The following is a 21,541-nucleotide window of genomic DNA, read 5'->3' as shown; positions in this document are numbered from 1 at the left end:
AGGGATGCTACACGGGCCAGGGTGAGTAGTCGCTGTCCAGCACAGGTTGGAGATTACACCCCCACGGGGGGCTTGTTATCTCCAGGACCTGCCTACAGCTGCATGGAAGAAGAGAGCAGCAGCACACAGCAAATAATTTGGGACAGGCTGCATGGGACCAGGAACTGCTGCAGCGCACGGTATAAACATTGCTGGCTTGTTGTTTAAAGGTATGAGCCACCCTAACCATGCTATTCAAGAGAGTGGGAGAGGTGAGTGCTCAGCACCCCTAAAAATCAGACCAAGATATCTCTGAAGGGAATAAGGCAATTCTGAGTTGGGACCCTGCAATACTACATAACACAAGAATCACCAAGAAGTTGTGTCATTTAGGGTCGCAAGCTTAAGTAATTGCAGTCCTTAAGGCTACACAGAACAAAAAAAAAATCAATCTAAATCCAGCACACTAGACATCAAGCATGCATGTAGAGGGTGGGAACGGAGGAAAGAAACCCTTTACAAATTCAGGGCTGTCATCCAGGGAAAGGATCAAAGCAGAGAGCTCGCACAGATCAACTCCTTCCACATGCCCAGTTCCCTGTCCAAGTCTGACCATGTTAGTTTTGCAATAATAAGCAATTTGGTTCAGAAAAATCCTCTAACAATTCTGAAAAATGTATGATTGTTTCATTCCCCCATGCAAAGTTTCCTCCCCACCAAAGCACAGCTGTGCAACCTTCGCATCCTGCAGGCACCCAATCCACCTTATTGAAGGTTCTCCCTAGCAAGAGGCCCTGGGAGTACCCATTCCCATGCTCAGCCTACCCAACTGCTCAGCACCCATCAGGTTTCTGCCTCCTCAGTTGCCTCAAAAACTGCATTGACCCTTTATGTGACTACACTCCCACTGAGAAGGGGGGAGCTGCACCTGGGAGTGAGGAAGGCCAGGAAAAATGTCCAGAGTAGCAGAGAAGAAATGAATAAGCAACAGGAAAAAGGTAAGTTGGTGCCTGTGGAAACAGTAAGTGACAAACCAGCTACCGTTTAACAAGCTTAGGTTAAACCCTGCCTCGCCCAGCATCAAGCTTTGGCACCTTTTACCAGAGGAGTAGGTAAAAATGCCACCCTACCAGTCCAGGTTTACTGATTTTCTTGGTTCTGGAAGAGACCCACTAATTCTATTTATGATTAGCAATAGCTGACCTGACCTTATCAGGCAGAAAAACAACTGCTGCCAACTCCCACGTGGGCTGGGATTTCATTCAGTGAGTGGTGGTACAACAAAGTGAAGAGGTACCTCTCGCAAAACACCCTCCACTGCAGCCCTGCCACGGGCAGGCAGGCTGAGAGAGTTTTGCTCCATTAAGGAGCCAGCTCTTGGCAAAGGCTCAAGCAGCTGAAGCATAACACTTCAGAAGAGCACTGGAGGGACAGCCATAGCCCAGCTGTTTCCCTCATTCTCTGGCAATATGGGGACTGAAGTTTTCTCAGGCTCCCTCAGACAGCTTCTCTTTCCTTCAGCTGACCTGCTGTATTTTTCATCTACAGAAAGGGTAGAGGAACACGATGTTCTTACTGAGCAGCATCTCCAGGAGACCCCCATCCTTGTGAGTATATGCAGTGACCACCTGGAGGAACGCAATGGGTATGTCCACACTCCTAACTACAATAAAAACCCATGAACGTTTCTTGCGAAATGCAACCTCCCCACCAAAGTCAAGGGCAGAGAGCACAGAGCACGTTGGGCGCAGTGGCCTGCCACTACCCTTACTCCTTCAGATAACTTCTGGGGATGAAAAGGTGCAAAGAAAAATCAAGTGAAAACAAGCAAAATTGCATATTCTCCTTAGGACTGCCGCACTGCTTTCCTGATCTGCCAAGACCTGGAAGCTCTCTTGACCTAATGGAAATAAGTGTGGGTATTAGTATAAGGACACACTGCATTTGGCAAATGCCATCCCAGCTCGCCTTGGACTGTTCCTTGCATCCTGCTGTGCATCAGCTGGCAGGTAAACAGCAAAGATCACTTTGCCCTGTACAATGGCTGAATTAATGTGCTTCCTAAAGACCGCAGCGGGCACTATGTGAATCGAGAGTCTGGTGGTCAAAGAAAGCATTTCTGCCCAGAATAGACCCAGATGACTCCCTTCTGACCCAAGCTGGTAAGAGCAGGGAGTATTTTAATCACCTTTAGGATCTGGTGACCACAGCAGATACTATGTCATACCTGCATAACACAGTGACACAGCAAGTGACTTTAGCTGCTTCTTGCAGCAACTGCAAGAACAATCTGTGGCCCTGCTCCAGAAGGATGGAGCAGCCACAGGGAATAATAATCTTCAGATGCACCAGTCAGTCCCTCTCACCCTGGCTCCCTCTCCACCTTACCACCACTTCCAAAAATAGCTTGCAGATTGTACAGAAAGGACATGGACGAGATGTTGTTGTTCCTGGAACTCTGAATTTCTACTTGAGTTGCCCTTGAGCCTTCCCCAAAATATTAGGCTCATACCAGCCATTTATTCAGTGAGTGCAGCATACTCCAGCCAGTTGGATGCTAGAGCTACAAGCAGACATATTTGCTGCTCCAGCAGTCTATTCTCCCACCAGTGAATGTCTATGCTTCTTCCTTGGCACTGATGGAATAGCGCATCATGGATAGAAGAGATACATTTGCAATATCCCAAGCATCAGATGCTGGCAGGTGACCACTGCAGGACTCAGTTGTGTTACATTGCTCACAAGAACAGACATGGGATCCTTAAACTGAATGTCCAAGATATTTGCCAAGACTTTACACGCTAAGCTGGGCAAGGACAGAGAGAAAAATTAAACCACTCCCACTTGCTTTTTCTTTTGAAAGAATTATGATAAGTAATGCAGTTCTCATGTCTCAGGGAAAAACACCTTTCTGAACCAAATTTGAAAAGGCTTTTTTCCAGGATTATGCTTCCTTTTTTTTTTTTCTTCCCTTAACATGGGTTTAAAAGCAGTGGGGATGCAGTTGGGTTCAAGAGCTGCAATAGATGCCAAGTCTTACATCACCTTTGCTGTCTCCTAGCTTGTTACTAGGTTATCTATTGTCAGATGGGAATTTATTGAAGGTGACATTGCTTATAAATTGATCAAAATCAGCTTCAGTGACATGTCCTTCTAAGATATAAAGAGATGGATAAAATTTACTCAGTTGATCATTAATAACTTCAGTCTGTGGAATTGGTTATCTCCTTTTGACAGAGGAAATAGAGTTTACAGATTAAACTGTTTTAATCCTATCTGAGAAGAAATACAACAGATCTTTGGAGATACACCCAATTAACTATCTCTGTACCTTTTCAATAAAAAAAATTAAAACACCTAGATTTATTTTGCTGAACACCCGTGTATACGAAACAGATGTCACTATCCAGGAGACAGCGATACTCCTGTCAACTCATCTATCCCAGGAGGTTTTTTCTTCTCCAGGCCACAGGAATGGTTATGTGGAAATACTGTCCCAAGTGCAAAGGCTTCTGTTTTCACAAGCCTGTGTGCAGGAGCCTCAGTTCTGGGAAAGGTGGGTATTTACTACTTTACTGTCATCCGCCCTCTCTGTTCAGTCAGACGCAGTCCAACACAGGCACTGTGAGTCCAACGCATTGCCAACGTAGGCTTTTGGGCAAGGATTCCCACACGCCGGTCAGGATAACCTCATCCCTGCCACAGCAACAACTTGTGCTTGCACATTGGCCATGCAGCAAGACCTGCAAAACCAGCCCTGAAACAACAGGCAAATTTCCGCACTCCTTCAATGCCAGATGGCAGGAGCGGATGTGTCCATGGAAACCCGGGTGGATTAGGCATACTCTCAAACTTCTCAGCCCTGCAGTAGGCCACGGCACTGTTTCTTTCTCCAAGGCCACTTTGACCCACACCTCGAGCATTGTCTCTCTCTGCCTGTCCCCGCTTCATGGGAAAGGAGCCATACAGCCAAGCTTCTCAAGCACCAGGAGCTGGGCTGCAACACCGCTTCCCCCACACCTTTTCACCCCCGCGGGCATGCTGGTTTGTCTGGTTCCTTCATCGCAGGCATGTAGGACCTGCAGCACAACAACTTTGCTTTGCACACTGCAAGGTGCTCTTTGCCCCAGTAGCATGAGGAATAAATGCATTTCTACCCCCCCACCCCTCCGGTTTCTAATTGCCCTGGAACATCTCAGTGTTCTTTAAGCTAATCCACAATCTTGTCAAGTCTCTCCATCTCTTCTACCTCTTCTGAGTTTTCCCTGGCTGCTCCCACAGTAAAAACAATCCTACTCAGCTACAAAATCCCATCTTCTCCCCTCCTCCTGCCCAGAGACTCCCTGTGTTTCAGTGTACACCTACAAAATCAAAGCTTTTTATTCAACATTTTGAAATCCTTCATCGCTTTCTCACTCCACTCCCCCAAACCCAGTCCACACAGACATGTTTGGAACAAATTGCTCCCCAAGGCTTCAACTAAATCTTTTCTTTGGACACACTGTTCTTGCTGTGGTTAACAACTGTCCATTGTACCTTGTTGAACACACACTGCCACCCCTGTTAGAAAATGGTGGATGCTGCATCCACATAAAAGCATTTCAAAATACTGACATTTACATAATAACTTTCTAAATTGTACATCGACAGATTTCCCCAAATCATTACACTAGGTGAATTAAATCTTCCACTAAACACCAGCAAATAGTGGTAATGACAAGTCTTCTAAGTAGCACACCCCATAAAGCTCTGAAAATTGAAATCAATCACTCTTCCATTTTTTTCCAGAACTGCTGAAAGAATTTATTACACACAGCTGTGACAGAAAATAAATAGATGACAAAATTGAGAAGAAATACACTAAAGTTAGGACTCATGTGGACATACTCCTGCAGTTGTGATACAAAATGAGTCTTCAAGAATCTTGTTTAGTAGCAGTGTTGCTGTGGCTGTGATGGTCTAAAGATACATGACATGCAGTAACTTCTACAGAGAAGCAATAACTTTTTCAGCTACATCAGCTGGTCTAGTAAAATACCAGCACATTTTTGGCCACATTGACCTGGAGAAGGGCTTCCATGCCTGAAAATCCATCTGTTTTTTCCTTATTACATTCACTGGTCTAATAAGAGACATTGCAGCTTTCTGCATTTCTTAGCTGTTTGACATTCATTACACATACATAATGTTTTTCAGCCACTGACTTGCTTTTTCTTATGAGGACTGAAAACGAGGAAAACAAGAGGCTAGAACACTTGTGCCAGCAGACATATGGCCCACTTTGCTTAATCTTGGTGTTGCTAATGGTGCCTGTATCAATAACTTACTGGATTAAAAGTTATTTCCGCAAGTTATCTAGAAAGGTCAGAGATAAGCCAGGTAATGGTGAAACCCCCAGGGATATATGGGACAGTCGGAAGAACACAGCGCAGAGACTTCCATGTTCAAACACCAACTTAGGCAAGCTCATAGAGCAATGCAGGTATCTCTGTAGCAGCATCATGGCTGCTCCTAATTCAGGAGGGTTGCTTGGCTCAGGGACTACAATATTGTCTAAGTCACTCTGCAGCTGAGCAAAACATCTCTGCTGGACTAAGGCAGGGGAGAGCTCAGATCTTCGGTATCCACAGTGCAATGTAACCATAGATAAAATAGTTGGCCCATGCAGTACGTGTGGGTTATGTATCACTGGCCTAACGGTCAGTTTGGGCAAGGTTTCCAATCTATAAAGTGTAATACTAATTATTACCACCACATTGAAGTGACTGAATTTTGGAGAACGCACACCTCACCCCTGTCTGTCAATGCTTTAATGGGAAAAGCACTCATCTGCTGACTTGATCCTCCAACACAGGGAGCCAACTACATCCCAAGGGCGACTCCTCCAAAAATCTCTGTAGCCATGTGGCAACAAAAGAAATCTTCTGTTTAGAGGCAATGCAAGAATAAAGCAATAAGAACAAAACATAAGTTTACACTTTCACATGACCTGCTGGTTAACATTTCTAGTTGCCCATGCTCCACTTCAGACTCAAACCTCTCCTTGTGTCAGCATTTGCTGTGCTACTAGGAAGCTGCCCTGAGCCCATGCCAGCTGATCTTTCTTTCACCTGTTCTGGAAGGAGTCTAAACCCTCCTGTAAATCACTGCAGACAGGAATGCAAGTTTCCAATGTGTTATTTACAGTATTGCCTGCCATTGCTTAGCGTTAGCCATGGGCCACACAGTATTTGTAAGAGTGCATGGTGCCTGAGGAGTTAATAGTATTTTGGATGTGCACAAATTTAGCTTTGCTGAGTATACTGCTTTGGCACAATATGCCATAGCTTACTAAGCAGGGCTAGGTGTGCATAATTCACAGTAGCCAGGGCCAGAAAGGGTTTGTTTCACAGCAAAGAAAGCAGAACTATATTTTTAGAGACCTCACCATGCTTGCTACATAACAAAACTGTCGTCAGGTGAGTCCATCAGGGCCAGGATTAAGCTAGAGGAAGAAGTCATCAGGGCTGACTTAAGGACAGCAGGAAGGATCAAAATTTGCCCTCACCAGACTCCAGAGCCAGGAGGTCCTAAGAGCCTGAACCAGCAGCTACTGTTGGAGAGGAGAGGAATAGCTCCATGTATAACACACAGCAGATTTGTATCTCCCACCACAGTCACACAACGACAAAAAGTGAATTTTCAAAAGGTGTTCAACAATGCTCTTTCAAACGCCCATTTAGGGATTACAATTCCAGGGTCCAGATCAATTAACTAACACGGGGCAGAGTACAGCCTCTCTCTCCATTTTGCACTAGGGCTTTTAAACAGTTTGGCAAGTAGCATTTGTAAGCACCCTTTTGATGCTGACAGACAGCCCAGACACTGTAGTCCCAAGCAAAGACAACACTGTCAGAAGGTTTTGTTGCCCAACCAATTTTTGCTCCCCTTTATGTATATAGAAAATGTCTTGCTTCTCCCTCCATTGCACAAAACTGTCATTATAGCTGGCAATTACAGCACTAACACTAAAAACTCAACAGGCTCTTAGAAGGTAGTGTCCTCGCAGTACAAATCATGTTTTCTCCAGGACAACACAGGAACACAGCTATAGTCCCTCTATTTGCCTTTAACTGTGAACATAAGACTTCAGTCTCCAGAGCAGAGTTGTCAGCCCTGCACCTTCCCTCACCCCACCTTCATTTAGTGGTGCTTAAAAAATGTATGCTTAAAAAGCAAAGTTGAGTTGTCTAAGTGCAAAGGAAAGCCTCTTAATTAGCACTCAAATCAAAAGGGGGAGAATGAAAATGTTAAATCACTTTACGCTTTTCCTTCAAGTGAATTTCCTGGACCTTTTCCCCCTCTCTCCACCTCTTTTTTTTTTTGCTGAATCTACCAAGACAACAGCCCCTTTGGGCCAGTTGGACTGAAGAGTGCTGTTTGTAAAGCACTACATTGGGACTGCCAGTTCACTTCACCCTGATGACACCGATTTATACCAGTGCCTGGTCAAGAATTAAACCCTCCATCAAATTTTAACAGCCCCTTGTCCCTTTAACAGTCCAATTTCAAGCAGGAACCCTTCTTAGACCCTGAATGTCTCTATGGTAACACAACAAGATCGTTTTGTTCTCTCTCACAGCATTGTGTGCATATTGAAAAGCACAGTTAAGATATTTTGAAGTGGAGAGTCCAGATCAGCCAATTCTGAAGCCTTGCAAGAAAAATGATTATGCAAATTAAACTCCTAAAGGTGAACGGCAATGAATGCCTTCAACAACAATACAGTTACAGTATGAGAAATGAGAGCAGCGGTCTCAGCAAGGTGCCTCGCTCAGCAGTACAAAACCCACTACACCAGTTGCCTTACTTTTTTGCTTATCTTAGCAAAATGGTCTGGGACAGAACAGGTCACACTGGAAAAAAGCATTTCTGGGTTTTGTAGCTGTTGCTGCAGCACAGTGAGACTAAGCATAGCTACCACACACAGACATCAGCCTCCAGGAATCTTAACAGGGTCCTTCTCATTATAAGAGAATGGAAAGAGATGAAGCAAGTAAAGCCCTGAGTTCAGGACATGACTAGCAGAGGCAGTAATGCCTGCTTGCCCCAACCCTTAGAGGAAAACTGTATCTTGCCTGTTTCCCCAGTGCCATTCAAATTGCACTTGGCAAGCAGTCTCTCACTTGCTGGTTTCTCCAGAAAAGCTTGGTCTCGTGGAGTACTGCAGGTTGGGAGGGATGGAAAATGTCTCATGCCTGAGGGCACAAAGCTGAGCCCAGGGAAGTTACTACCTCTTTTGGTCATTTTATTTTTTTCACAGCCACTATAGCACTCAAATTCTTTCTATAGACAATATGGAAACAGACATTATATGCAAACCCAAGAATTTATGGTCAGTGTAATAGAAATCTTAACAGCCTAATCAAAGAAATACTATTTACCTATGTCCTGGCTTCAGCAGGGATAGAGTTAATTTTCTTCTTAGCAGAAGAAAGTAGTAGAAGGTAGCATTGTGTTTCAGATTTAGGACGAGAATACTGTTGATAACACACTGATGTTTTAGTTGTTGCCAAGCAGTCATGAACTTTTCAGCTTCTCACACTACCCTGCTAACAAGAAGGCAGGCAGTGCACAAGAAGCTGGGAGGGGACACAGCCAGGACAGCTGGCCCAAACTGACCAAAGGGATATTCCATAACACATGACATCATGCTCAGTATATAACTGGGGGGTGGGGCAGCTCAGGGTCTTGCAGAGCATTGACTTTGGGTGGTGAGAAATTGCGCTGTTCATCACTTGTTTTTGTTTATTATTGTCATTATTATTCACTTCCTTTTCTGTCCTATTAAACTGTCTTTATCTCAACCCATGAGTTTTACTTTTTTTTTTTCATTTTTGATTCTCCCCCATCCCACTGGGGTGATGGTAAGCAAATGGCTGTGTGGTTGTTTTAGCTGCCAGCTGGGTTAAACCATGACAGCCTAGATGTAATTATTAGAGGAAAAAAATTAAGAAATAATATTATCTGGAAAAAGTCTGAGTGATAATATAGTTGAAATTGTTTATGCACTTCTTGGCAAACGTCTCATCTTTCTTTTCATAGGAAGGAGCACGATGCTGATGTATTCTTCCTCCTCCATCTAAGGTCCATATGGAGCCAGGTTTATATATTTTCTAGCAACATTTTTACATCTTACTCCTCCTTCCTTGGTCTTGAAGACCACACTGCATCCAGAATACTACATATGGAGAACTTTTACATATATTGAATTTTGTTCTTTTTTCCTCTTTATTGGTTTTGCCCAGCTCTCTTGTCCACATTTCTTCATCTGATCACTGGCAAGATGTTTATAGACCTGGAGTATAGAGTGGTATCCTGCACCTCTTTTCTCATCACCCCATGCCTGTTCTCTTCTGCACTGCATCCTCTGTCATCACACCATGCCTGCATTTTTCTATACTGTATCATTATGAGGAGCAGGGAGTGTTTGACCTTCACTGAGGCTGTCCTTTTCAAAAGAGTGGGCTCCCAAAAAGATGTGCGTTAGTAGCAGTTGGGTGTTGGTCAGTCAGAGAAAGCATGTTCTGCTGTGGGCACACAGTCCTTTAAACCCAGCTGGAGAACGATGGAGGATCAGACTGCTAGGAAACCAATTGGAGTTTTCAGTTTGATAGCACAGATTCAACTCAACTTAGCTAAATTAAGTCTTTAATAATAAATTCACTTTTTTCTTCATCTGCATGTTCTTCAAAGGGATGCGCTGGACCAACTTACAGGGGGCTTCATTACCAGTGGGCCCTTGGGTGCAACTGGAATATGAAATAATTCAGAAGTCCTTGTTACCACCCCTAGTGTTATTCATTCTGTCTAGACACATCAAAAACTGAGCATAGACCAGTGTTGTGGTTTATCCCTGCCAAAACCAGGGCAACCAGGTCCAAGTTTTTCAACTGAATTTTTACAAAAAGCGTTTTTCTTCACATTACATCTTTTGTGGAGATATTCCAGTCCTAGTGCTTCTCAAATACAGAAAAGAGTTTGAAAGATTTTTTTTTCTTAAAGCTTTGAATTGAAAATGTTGCCTATGAGGCAACTAAGATGAACAGAAAAATTTAAAAAAATAATTTCTTACTAAAAAATTACTAGCAAATTAAGTTTCAGCAGGGTCAACATTCAAACCAGACTAGGCTTTGACCACTCAGTTCTTCAAAACCTCCAAGGACACAGACTCCACAACCTCTGAGCTACCTATTCCAGTGATTAATTATCCTCAGTAAAGAGCCCGCCTCCATTTTCTCAATGGCCTCCACATACGCACTGAAAGAAAGGTGTTTGTTCCCCTGACTCTGCTCTTCTCCAGGCTGAAGAAACCCAGCTCCCTCAGCTTCTCCTTGTTTTCACATGTGGTAGTGAATCAAAGCCTCTACATCACCACAACAGTACTTAATCCAATTTAATCAGCAGAGAATCACAGCAAGCTCATACTGATACAGGGCATGCTAACCAACTTAGTTTTCCTCAGAGTAGTATCACTCTGGTAACAATTTGAAATTTATGTAGGACAGGTGAGGTCTAAGTGACTTCCCTGGATGTATCACTGTTTGAAAGGTGATGCAGGTACTACAGAATTTGGGACTGAATTTACCCTTGTGTGTAAGGCTACATTTGGACAACTCACATGGACTCCTGATCCTACCTCCAGTGGCTCAGAGCAGCTTTTTCTGAAGTTATCTTCCCCCACCCATTAAACTCTGTTTAACATGGCACAGATTTCTTCTGAGTATAGAAATATCAGCTCCAGTTACCAGGGATACTATGTTCTATAATGGTTTCCAAGAGGTGTCATCTCCAAGGACGAATCCTTCTCCCAAAAGGGAACAAAGTAGCTGGCTTTCTCTAGGAAGGCAAAGGCAAGCAGCTACAAACCAGATTTTTCAGAAGCATCTCATAAATGGATCTTGATGTTGTGAAAAGACAAGAGCACAGTACTTATCTTACCTGTATCAGAAGAAGCCCAGAGCCACAGTGCAGATCTTGGACCTCCTCAGATAAACAACACTGTTGATTCTTTCCTCCTTAGCCCTATTTCTCATTATGCACATGTTGCTAGTAAGAAAAATCAGAGGACTGCGCAGTGCTGCATTCATGTTGTTGGATTGAAAGTTTAAAGCCTACCCCATTGGATTAACTAAATGCAGTGAGTAACATGCAATCAAGGGCCAGAATATGCCTTGGCCTGCAGCCCAATAAATGAATCCTTAAGGAGCTCGCATTGCACTTTTGCACAAATATAGCTCCCTGCTCATTATCGATCCAGTCTGAAATACTGGGGAAGACTACAGGAAAACAGACACCTGGCAGAGATGCTAAATTATTTCCTTGCATACTGATTTATGCAGTGATACTTCCTAAATCGCTAGCGAGGGGATCACAAGCTGTGCAAAGAACAGCAGCCCCAAGGTGTGACACAGAGGTGCACAGCAGAGCTCCTACAACAGCCTTACAAGTCCTACAGGTAGAGGTATAACAGCAAGGTCTTCAGCACAGCAACAAGGAGTTTTGACTGACATCCGCTTCACAATTGTTTGGCAGGGTGTCCTCCCCCCCCCCCCCCCCCCCCCCCCCCCGCCATGTAAAGGGGCAGCAGCTCAGTTTAAGCCTGCCTTCCCTAGGCTGCTTGGTGTTGAGAGATGGGCCCACAGCAAGGGCAGCTAACGCCCTTACAGGAACCGGGAGCTCCAGCCCAGCCAATTTTCCTCACCGCCTTGGTCATGCCTGAAATGAGGCACAGTGACCTGTTTCCACCTGTGACAGACCACTTCCTTTACAGGCAAATTCCCCTTCTTATCTATAGCCCTGTGTTACATCTCACCCCACCAGAAGGCAGGAATCCACACATCCCTCACGGACAAAACTTCAACCTCTAGCAACCCTGGCACCCAAAACCCACATCATCTACACCACCGCTTGACATCCACCTTCACAATGCTTCCGCTCTCTTAAATAGCCTTCCCCAGATTATTTCTCCTTGGAACCAAGCTTGGTCTCCATGAGGGAACTGCTAGAAAGACAGAACCTGGGAAGCTTCAATAGTCTCCTAGTTCAGTAGTGAACAGCACTGCCTTCCAAAATAATCTCAACATTTTTCAGGTGCACACTCTCTCTCTCTCACATTGTATGTTTATTTCTGTTTGTACAGCACCAAGCACACTACAGCTGACATTCGGGTATGTTATTCCTAGGCTCTACAGCTATAGAGATAAAGAATGTGATATGCCTAATTGGAGGTGTGATCCAAGCTATAAATTATACAGTTCTGTCAAAACTGAATTAATCATGTACCTTTCACCAGCTCAGCTGTACTCTACCCATTAATCCATCTTCACTGAGATGTATTCTAGTGTTACAAATAACTCACCAGTTTCAAAGGCATTTCTCCCCACACTATCCCCACTCAGGACAGACAAGATTCAGATTCAGCCTTGGGCAAGCGATGCTTTTCTAGGCATAAAAACCCTGTATAACAAAAACCCTCTCATCTTTAATGTCTGATGGTCATGAAGGGATAGAAATGGGAGCTTCATGCTATTAGGGAAGGGCAATTCCCAGCTGCACAAAGGGGACACATGTCCTGAAAAGACTTGAGATTTTAATGCTATGACTTTTTGTGCATAGAAATGCATTTGAGTAATTTTTAAATAGTTGCACAGCTAATTCCCTTTCAGTTCTGCACAGCTGGATTCATTGAGATGGAGGCAACTTTGTTCACAGTAGTAGTATTGTTGTAGTTGTGAAGGCTTTGGGCTGTATCTGAGACAAGGTTTGTAGGCGAAGGAATTAATTTTTATTAGATCAGCTAAGAGATGGGGAAAAAAGATCAGACAATCTTTTAGGCACGCAAAGCCTTCAAGATTCAAAAAAAAATTCTGGATTCAAACACTAGGGAGCCAAGGAGGAGACAATTCTTCTAATAAACATTTTAAGCTCACTACATGATTCCAGTGGGGTTTTTTTTGCAATAGCAGTTGGCATGCAATGGGCTAAAGAGTTATCAAGGCTCCTTCAGGATGAGTCACACAAACAAGTTATACTTCAGGACACAACTCCATCCCCAACCCATTCCAAAAATTTACCTGGCACACAACTTGCTCTCATCCACACATCACACCATAGCAAAGACTTTCCCTTTCCAGATGACAGCATGCAGTTGCAGGTCACTCTTAGCTGAGAAAACAAATGGTTGTACCCAAAGAAAACCTTTTCTGCTGGAGTTTAGTTAATTTATTTGGTGTTTTGGGGTTTTTTTAGAACCAGCCAGGAAAAAAAAAAAAAAAAAAGAAATGCAACAAGTGATGACATGAAGGGAAGTATTATGTGCTGAAGAAGTTAGAAAAGAAGCTAGAATAGCAGAATGTCACAACTTCAGCTAGGAGCAAGCCAGGACTGACAGTCTTAACTTTTACAGCAGCTGGAAAGTACATAACATACACAACATACACAATTTAATGTTTCTCCAAAAGAGGGCAAGCTCAGCACTCCCTAACCCTTTGCAAGAAGCAAAGAAGGTTGCTTCTTGTGGTCAGTAGCAGCAGGAAGAGCAGCACTTATTACAAAAATAATATGCCTTTAGGAGAAGGCAAGGAGCATTAACTGGGGAAGATCATGTACTAAGGATATCCACAGGTAACCTGAGCCTCTTCCAAATGCAAAATATTAGCAGTCCCTGCTAACTTTGCATCCCTTATGTTCTATAGGCCTCTTACAACACAAAGAGGGGAGGAAATTCTCTCATTCAAGATCATCTTTGAGCTGAATTAAACTTTAAGAGTCCCACTAGAGACAGACAAAGGTAGTGGCAAAAAGTCACCTCCCTCAGTATTCTAGACACCACAACATTTTCAGGCTAGCTGGGAAAGCACTGCCCCAACTCAGGGCTCAGACAGGCCTGCAACAGGCTGGTTCAGACTGGTCACCAATGAGCACCACATAGGTACAGTGAAATAGGGCAGAGCAGAGTCCCCACCAACTAACCCAGAGAGAAAACACTTACCTACTCTTTCCAAAAAGCAGATGATGCAATGACACTTATCCAAGACAGAGCAACATCAAAACACCACCACAAGAACCAAGCCAAACTGGTTTTTTGCCACTATTTAAGCAGGCCCACAGACATCAGGGGATGACCCAACCCAACTTCACAGCTGGCCCTGTTTATATAATAACAACATCAGCAAGACTGCAAAGAAAGATTTTTGAGGCCCTGTTGCTTGCCTCTATTAACAGGATTTCCTCATTTAGCTCTGACAAGTTTCCTAGCAACATCCTTGCATGCACAGTAACACATATATTAGATCTTGCACAGGCACCTGTAGAACAGTCGGGGCCGAAAAACTTTGCTTTCATGTTGACTCTGAGGGGAAATCAATTTGCTTCAAGAAGCAAACCCCTTCAAGGCAGCAAAGGCTACCAACACGCTCGTGACACATTTGTGAAACCATAGAGCTCTTAGTGAAGAGAGAACACGCTGCATCCAATTTCATTATTGGCATTTTCCATGTAAGAAGGCAGTGGGTTATCGTCTCCCTGAAGCTTTCAAAGAAGGCAAATGTCAATAGACAGGATAATGCTCTGAATAACACATAAAGAAGTCTGAGTAGCCAGACAGGCAGACACTGGACAAAGGGTCAAAAGGAGCAATAATTTGCTTCTACACAACCCGTGTCAAACCCTCCGTGTCTCTAATATCTGCCTATTCTGGCAGTTGGATGCTACCCTTATTTCTCACTGCCCAAGACAGTGGCTTTCTTGCCCAAACCAGCTAGCAGATGGGTTCACCTTCCCCAGTACCGTCTCAGTGATTCCATCATGGAATAAGGGCTTGTCCCAGTCTTCCGGGTGGGTTGAAACTTCACGCTTCATGCACCAACAGTGTCTGCACACCAGGGAGATGAGGATTCACCAAGTGCCCAGAGCAAAATCTCAGTTACTAGCAGGAATGAGAAACTCTTCTTTGTTAACTCTCACTTGCAGCAGTGACATAGGGATAAATAACACCCTGGGCTGGGGCAGGGCAGAAATTATGCCAAGTTCCTCATACTGTTAATGTGTACCAGCACCTCCCAGGAGCAGCAGATCAGCAGCATTTACCTACCACATTTGCAGTATGAATAACAGAGAAGCTGCATAACTGGCTTGGACTGAAATCACTTGGAGGCTCCTAGACAAACAAGGAGCATTTGGGACACCCGTCAAGGCGATCAAAACAGTCTGGAGGGCTTGGAGGTCACAACACCTCCAAGGTCACAACACAACACAATCCTCCTCACCCTGTGCTCCATTTCCCTTCTCTGCAGGAGTAATTTGAACCGCAACTTTTCACTTGGCTGGAAAGTGATTGGGAGCATGCTTTGAAGCCCAAGCCTACCCTGCATCTTGCCCTGCTGAAGCATCATGCAGTAGAGACATGTATGGTGCAGGAAAATTGCCTTGAGCTGAAATGCACACTTTAGGGAGAATGCTTTGCTTTAGAGGTAAAGACAGTCTTGTCTGTTGCCTAAAAAGGGGCTCATGAGAAACATCCCGATTTGCTGCTGCCTTTCAAATGGGATTTCCAGCCCTGAGAAAGGCTAATGCTGGTGTGCAGAGCTCCTGCAGACTTGGGGGGAAGCCAGTGCACTGCAGGGCCATGCCCAGCGGCAGGGAACTAGAGCGAAGCCACTGCCGGGAAGCATGCATCTCTGATTAATGTTCTCAGGCTGCCTGTTGACAAAAGCAGCAAGAGGATTTGTAATGCCCAAGCTTATCATCATCACGCTTCGAGAAAATCCCTCTCCAAGAAACAGTGTAAATAAGTAAAGTTTTACAAGTTAGTGGACTCTCCTAATTGAGTAACCCTTGTAAATTAATAACATTGAAGCAAATGTGCAAAGACTCTGCTGACTTTCTGGAAGATGTCTAATAAGGTTCAGGTTTACTAAAGCACCCAGAGGAGCTGGTCCTAAAACCTTATCGTAATTTGTTGAGACACTAATGATAGCTAACTTCTAGAGGTTTATTCAAGAGCATAAGGAGAGGAGAACCATCAGTAGGTCTTCCCTTTCAACCCAGCCAGGTGCTAGTCCTTCCATTCCTACTACCTTGCAGTCCCACAGTGAATGGGAAGCTGGCATCTCTCCTTCCTTCGAGGAGGTCCTGTGGTACAACAGCGACAAACCATCCTTGGAGCATCTTTCAGAACCAACGTGGAAAGTCTCATGGGTATCACTGTATGTCACCGTTCCTGCCTGGGGGCTCCACATCCTGCTCACCCTGATCAAATGCATTTAGCATTTAGCACCAATAGATGAAAGATGAAAAATGCTTGGTTTCTATTGCCATTTTTGTTGCACCTTCTGCTTTGCCTTCCCCAGTTCCAGCCATTACCAGCTTGGTCTCCCCAAGGAGAAGCTGTGGTTGGGTGAATAATGCAAGGTGAATATACTTTTTTTTCTTTCGATGAACTTTGTCTTTCTTTGCTCATGGACACTGACAGCAGTTCCTGCTACAGCATTCACTGTTTGAATCTATTAGGCCATCCGCACTGTATTTATTTTGACTTTAATGGCTGTGAATATTCACATGCCTTCAGTCACGTTGCTTGGAGCTTGCCCACCCATAAAATTGTGCTGGTGTTACATGCATTTAGCTGAAGGCCCCCCGCCTTCGCTCGCACTCTGTAGGATTGGAAACAGCTTATGATGATCCAAGTTAAGTCTGTAAGGAAATTATGAATTAAAAAGCAGATGTAAGCCCCTTTTATACTGACATGAGAGAGCTCAGGGAGGAGATTGCACTGCTTTCACTAACTCAGGGCAGGGCCGTGAGTGAGAATGGCCTCAGGAGGTAGGGAGGTACCTTCTCTCAGATTCAGCCATGCCACTGGAAGAGCAGATGTACCTCAGCTTGTTCTCACTACCTTTGCAAGGATGGAGAGCCTACACAGCACTGCTGGGAGACCACTTCACAGGAGCCTTCCCAAATCCAAGCTGTGGAAAAACCAAACAGATTAGTTGAAGCCCTCAAAATGGTTGATGTGAACTAAGTTGAGGATTTTGCACAACTCAGACAAGGGAATGAAACTCACACAGCTTCTCCGGCAGATTGGTCAGGGCTGGCATCTTCCGACAAGGCAGCAGCACCAGCAAGCTGAGGCAGCCGTCTTTTCCATCACTACAGCTACCTCCACTCATCTGTGGAGGCTTTGGGTACAGGCAACTGGCATCATCCCCAGATGAAGAAAACCTGTTTGGATGCCCATGCAGCCCACACCACTTGTGGCAGTGACCTGCTGTGCTCATCCCAACAGCGGTGAAGGGAAGGAGGAGGGCTTCCATCAGGTGCAGCGCCTGGCTCTTGAGCCAAATAGGGTAGACCAAGGAGTGCAAAGTATGGGACAATGACCCCACTGCCTGCTTCACCTAAGGCAAATCATTGAGCCAGGCTGGCTACTGCTGTGCTCAAGCAGGCAGAGGACTTGTAGGACATGGACTTGTAGACTTTGCAGGGCACGAGAAGCGGAATGCTTCCAGCGGTCCACCAATGGCAGCTCCTCCCAAAAGTCCTGGCCTAGCCTCAGTCCTTCAGCCCTGACGCAGTAAATCTTGCTGATATGGCTGAGGAGCCCTGAGACAGCTCTGAGTGCTCCAGAGCTCCCAGAATTTCTGCATCTCACCTCCTTGGATGGAAAATAATACACAAGACAGAGCCCAATTCGAAAGCGCTAAGGGGCTCTGTGTGCGCTTGTGTTAAAATGTCTTAAACTGGCAGCTCTAGCGCAGTGCCTTTCTAAGTCATGGGCAGTTTTGGTCACACACCTGATTTGTGCAAAAAAATAGCAAAGCAGCCATGCTGCGTGGCAGCCCTGGTGTGTGCACCTCTCCCAGAGAGAGCAGCAAAAGGCAGCCCCAGCTCAGGCAGCGGTCTGATGTGCAGAGAGAGGCAGAGGTGCACAGGCAGAGGTGCACTCCCACCTCACACAGTGTGATCAGCACCACACAAACACACACATCCCTTCACACAGGGCCATGAGGCTGCTCCCCGCCCTCACAGCTCCTGAAGCTTTCCCAGCAAGGAAATGGACATTAGGATCCAGGGAGCAGTGATGCCTACCAGGTTCAGGTCTTCTATAAATTCATTGGAAACCCATCATCCAAAGGACAGGCAGACCTGCTGCGACCACAGACACCAAGTGTTTTGTGCAGCCTGATGACATTCAACCTAGCAGAGCAGCACCTCTGGAAAAGAGTAGAGTGAAGGGGAAAATGAATGGATGTGGGATCAGGGACTGGCATCTGAGCCATGTTTCCCATAGCCCCCATTCCCTTTGCCCTCTTACACCTTGGATGTGTGCAGTAAAGTTCAGATCAAGCCCAAAGTCAGAGAAGAGGACTTGTGCCCACAAACCAGGTCTTGTATAGCATAACAGAGCACCTCTCTTTGCCCTGATCACAACAGAGGGAGAATAAGCAATGCAGTGATCTTTTGAGGAACAAGGAGTAGGATGGGGATGAGGGACATAATGCACAAGACCATGGGACTGCTCTCACAGGGGTGAGCTGAGCCTTTGGCTGACACTGAGAAATCAGGATGCCCTGATTGCTGCAGATTAGAGGGGCCATCACTGTCTCAGCTTTCCTCTGCACACATAGGTATAGTGGGCAAGAGACCATGACTGCCTTGCCGCCTCCTATAACCTCCTGCCCTGGGTAACCCTGTGCCTGGACTGATCCCTGAGCAGCCCCAGGGCCTGGAGCTTGCTGGTGCAGTGCAAAAAGGCCTGACAGTGCAGAGCAGCTACTGCCATCACGGCTACCAAAACCAACACCTCTGCTGCAGACAGGCCTTTGTCCCCTGTGGAGTGGCATGGCCCTCTCAAAACCATCCCTCTTGTTCGTCTTCTCCACGCTCCTCTCAGTCCCTGGTCTCTCCTCTGCTTCTTGGTGCAACGCAGCTCATGGTCCACTCCCTCCAGGCGTCCCAGAGAAACACACCTGCACTGCGCCCAGCGCAAACAGCAGGAGCGAGACCTCCAACACCTGCAACAGGACTTGCAGCCTGTGGGTTCAGAATGGGAGAAATATATTACTTCCGCACTACTTGAAGCCCAACTTACTTCTGAGCTTGGCAAGCCAGAGATCCCATGCCGTGGCAAGGTCTTGTTCTTAATATTTAAATATGAGTAACATCCCCTTGGCAAGTAGGTCCCTGCCTGTGGTAGAGCAAAGAGACTTTTTTGCCAATGCATCAAGCAGAAGGGAAATTCTACTTGCTTGCGGCCCCAAGACACTGCAGCACAAAATACACTCCTGAACTTTGGGCAATATTTAAGTGTCAAAGGCAGTTCTCCCTAAGTGCAATTCTATTCCAGGCTTCTGGCATCAGCAGACTTACAAGCTACATGTCCCACAGGAGAGCTCAGAGGAGGGCGATGTTCATATAGGGGGAAATATGTATTTACAATGCATCCACATCGTGCAGCTGCACCGTGTATTATTACACCAGCTTCTCATTTTTTTTAAATCAGATCACTGCAGAAAGGAAAGAGATCAAATGTGAAGGTCTAATGGAACATCAAAATATGAAGGTTGTCTGCTTTAAGGAAAAAAAAAAGCATGAAAGCTGCTGACAAATCCAGCAAAATTGATTGGTGTATGAAATCATTCAAGCCAATAGATTGAAAGGAGAACAAAGTGGTGAGAAACTGCAGCTGAAGGTGCTCATAGATAGAATAAAAGAAGATAAAGAAGCAACTCAGCAGTGCTCCTCTCCTCCCCGAGGAGCTCAACTAAGCCCCAGAGCTCCTCACAGCTTCTGCTTCAGGGTACCGGGACCCTAAACCAAGCTGAATCCCAGGGCTGGCCCAGCTCTAACGAAAGCCCAACCATGCCAGTTGCTGCTGGATAGATCTCCTGCTGGGCTTGTCTGGGGAATGGTTCATCACTGTCCCCTTGGTGGACCTGAGTGCAAGCGGACGGTTCCAAGAGCGGGTGACGCAGGTCAGCCTCTTCTGCTTACAGCTGTCCAATTCCTTGCCACCCCCATTAGGAAAGCAAATCAAACTTCTCCAGGAAAGTGAGGCACCGCACAGTCCTGGCTTCCCCACTTTTCATGCTACCAGCTGGTCTAATTTCTCTTGACATTTCTTCCGTAGCAGCAACTGCAATGTGTCAGGATTAATTAAGCCAAACAGTGGGTGAGTCTCAAAGGACAGTACACATCTGCCATGATCTACCCCCACCTAAAAGCCACAGAGCCTAGCCTGACATGGGGAGGGGAAAACGGAGAAGGAAGCAGGAATGGTGAGGAATCTTCCAGCAGAAGGAGAACAGCGAGCAGCCTTCAGCTGGCAAGGTTCAGAGGAACACCAGCACGGCTATGGCACTCCAGCCTGACAGCAAAAGCCTTGCACCTTGTTATTTAGCCCTTCAGGTAGACTCCAGTAGTTTTTGCAAGGTGTGCATTAGAGGTCTAGCAGGCAATTAAGGCCACTTCTCCCCAAATCTGAACATGGGACAGAGTTTATTGGAAGATTTGGAGTGAGAGGGTCAGAGATCGATGCATGTCTGTGCTCTGGAGACACGGTTGACCCACAGCCCAAACGGTGGCCTAGCTCTGAGAAGCACAGCTATGCCTCCCAGTCTCAGGCAGGGAAGGAAAGCAGATCCCCAATGTAACTAAGAACCAACACAGCCAGTGATGACAACACAAGACGTTAAGTGCGTAGCAGCTGCTTTGTGTGAAGTCACCTTCCCCCTTCCTGACTGTTGCCAGGAGAGAGCTTTGCACAAGAGCGTGTGCAGCGGTAGAGGATGCTCATACCTCCTGATAGCTGCAATAGCCAAATGGTGGCACAGTATCCAGCCACTTCTCTGGGGACCCCTTCCCAGCTAGAAGGTGAGACTTGGATCAGCCCCTCAGTTTAGCGGGTCTTGGTGGCACTCAATGCAGAGGCACCTACAGAAACACAGATCGAAACACGAGGAAGGGCATTCAGTGATGTCACAGTGTTTGGTCACTAACACAAGAAGATGACCGTTAGATGGGATGTTCTCACTTCCCCTTCTTTTTAGTCACTTCTCTCAATTCCAGCCCCGCTGCCAAACCTTTCATCCTTCCAGCAGTCAGGCAAGGAGCCATGGGTAGTCTCCTCTGTGCTTCCAGTTCAGCATTAATTCACACAAGTTGAGCCCTGTCACTTTCACCAAGGCGGCATGTGGCTCAGTAAAAAGAGAAATTCCCACAATTGTCAAAATGTGTTAAGGCAGGAAAGGTATACATTAATAATAAAAAGAAGCTGTCTTGGTAACTGGCAATGCATGTAGAATAGACATGTCATAACATCCTTTACAGACATAATTACCTAAATACTAGTGTTGGTTGATTATCAAAAATTCTGATCCATGAAATCAGCCTCTGCTTGACTCACTGTGCGTGATGTCGTTGCATGTCAATATCTGGATAACCACGAAAATGCTAGGCTGCATGTCTTCTAATTTTAGCAAAGATTTACATTTCTCCAAAAGACTTCACCAACAGTACATTT

The sequence above is a fragment of the Balearica regulorum genome, chromosome 1 (genome assembly GCF_011004875.1).
Source record: "Balearica regulorum gibbericeps isolate bBalReg1 chromosome 1, bBalReg1.pri, whole genome shotgun sequence".
Classification (NCBI taxonomy): Eukaryota; Metazoa; Chordata; class Aves; order Gruiformes; family Gruidae; genus Balearica; species Balearica regulorum.
Note: the sequence above shows the minus strand (reverse complement) of the source record.